The sequence below is a fragment of the Magnolia sinica genome, chromosome 1 (genome assembly GCF_029962835.1).
Source record: "Magnolia sinica isolate HGM2019 chromosome 1, MsV1, whole genome shotgun sequence".
In the NCBI taxonomy this organism is placed as follows: Eukaryota; Viridiplantae; Streptophyta; class Magnoliopsida; order Magnoliales; family Magnoliaceae; genus Magnolia; species Magnolia sinica.
In genome coordinates this window covers 94,586,164-94,588,506 of record NC_080573.1, presented here as the reverse complement: position 1 = coordinate 94,588,506, position 2,343 = coordinate 94,586,164, and the positions used below count along the sequence as shown (strand labels likewise).

At 41.4% G+C, this 2,343-nt stretch overlaps 1 long non-coding RNA gene across 1 annotated transcript; it reads left to right on the top strand.

Moving 5' to 3' along the window:
• The first annotated feature begins 559 nt into the window (after positions 1-559).
• Positions 560-1,866, top strand: LOC131251781 (uncharacterized). Its single transcript, XR_009174032.1, has 2 exons — positions 560-1,575; positions 1,686-1,866. It is a non-coding gene; the product is annotated as an uncharacterized LOC131251781 (long non-coding RNA).
• The last annotated feature ends 477 nt before the right edge of the window (positions 1,867-2,343 follow it).

Sequence of the window (2,343 nt, the reverse complement as noted above, 5' to 3'; positions counted from 1 at the left end):
TCAAATGGACTACCACTATAGATTAGATTCTGTTTGACACATTTATCGAATAGGTCGCATTAGGGCATAGAGCTAATAACAGTTTCAAGCGGGAAGCATACCAAATTGCGGTCGAAAAAGTTACGAAACATATTGGCATAGCCGTCCAATGGTAAAACATGTCAAATCGGTTGAGATATTATAAAAGAGAGTATAATGCAGTGAAAGACATGCTGGCAGTGAATGGGTTTGGTTGGGACAATGAGAGGATGGTGGTTACGGCTCTGGATGAAGTCTGGGAGGAATATGTTAGGGTAAGTGTTACTGATTTTTAACATCCCATCATACATCTCTATATAGTTTTAGTCCTTAATTACAATTGTCTTATTCATCTGGCAGTCTCACCCACGTGTTAAACGACCCCGTGGGAAACGCATCGAAAGGATGGATGACCTTGCAGTGATTTGCGGATTCGACCAGGCCACAGGACGCCATGTGCAAGGCAGTAGGAGTATGGTGGCATCAGCATCATCTTCTCATCTTCAGCGAGATCTTAATAAAGCATAGAGAGAGATTGATGATATGGATGATACGATTGACCTATCAGAGGCTTATGTGACAGACTCCACATGGACCATTTCATTACCGTCAGACAGTCCTATGATGGGACATCATGACTCCCGCAGCACTCCCACTCATACTCCTGATTCCGATGGTACCCGAGGAGGGACAGGAACACGAAAACGATCACGCCCTCCTCGTCCTTGTGATGTAATGGGGACCTCTCTGCAGACCATTGTCGACTCAATGATGAAATTTGGGCTTGGCAAAGAGGTCAATCGCACAAGCAAGGTACTTGATGTGTTGGAAGAGGTGAAAGGCCTGCCTAGCTCTGAATTTCTCGAAGTTGGTCGGATCCTGAGTAATGACAAGTCACTGGCGTCATTCTTTGTCAGTCTCCGACCCGAGCGTCGAATGGAGTGGTTAAAGAAAACACTCTGTGATCACTTTGGTGATGGAGGTGTTGGATCTATCTGACAGGGTCTGGTCACTACGTTTCTTATGGTTTTTTCTTTATCTAGGCATGTAGTAACTTATATTGTTGTGATGTTGTTTATTTTTTTTTGGATAATTTTTGGATGTTGATGTACTATTATATATGCGTATTGTATACCGTATGTGACTAATGTGGTCTTTGACTATACATGTTTTATTAACATCTTCGGTATATATACTCACATGCTTGCATAATGCTCTGAAAGAAGGAACAGACCACACACTTGATTTACCAGAGGACGGTACGTATATACAAGTTTTATAACTCTTGTAAAGGATTAGTAAGGGATAGTTGGATTCCTTAGGATCACTATGCATCATTTCGCAATCCTAATTCGATTTTCATATATGTCGTTCATAATCCCCACATGTCATTATAGATGGGTAAAGATAAGTACTATGTTATGCTCGTTGGACATCATCTGGAAATATATGTCACATGGGACAATGCTTGAGTAGAGGTAGAGGGATTTAGTGGGGGTAAACACCGAGCCTTTTGGAATTGGAAGGAGGTTGTGGCTTGCTGGGAAAATTATTTTTGTAAGGCAAGTCAACCGTCTAGACCTCTCACAGAGTCTCCATATGTTGAGGTTGTCGTTACATCTGTGATGATGGACATCCATGACGCCATGACCTCGTCTATACTGTAGGTGTCCCAGACTAACAAGGAAGTGGTGGAGAAGTCCACATTAACTAATGATCTTGCCCCATCGGATGGGAAGAGAGTCGTCGCCATTTTGGTTGGCATGTTGGTTATTTTCTTTGCGTTGCTTATAATTTTGAAATTTTAGATAGTATTGGTGTTATAACTTTGAGGATATTTCTGTTGGATATTTGTGTTTTTTGTGGTCATTGATCATGGGTTCAATCTGTAGCAAAATGTTTCTAATGATGGACGCTCAAACAACACTATATACTGGAATCTAGTATGAATGTGTTTGGGATATACTTCATTTTTTAGTATCATATCGGCAAATGATCTGTAAATATAGATGGCTGGAATGGATCAAAAAAATATACATCATGATGGGCCCCACAGAGCACCCACCATCGTCCATTGGATGGTGTCCAAGGGAGTAATCAATCCATCGAAAACCTGTACCACAGATGGCGTGGTTGTGGAATGAAGACTGACAAGGTCAGTAGCCAAATTGCTACTAACATGGTGTCACCAATTTTGTGGACCCCACCATGATGCATGTGTTGTATCCATACCGTCCAACCATTTATATAGATCGTTTTATGGCTTTTCAAAGAGATTAAGATAGATCTAAATTTCAAGTGGACCTTGATGGGGAAAATGGGCTG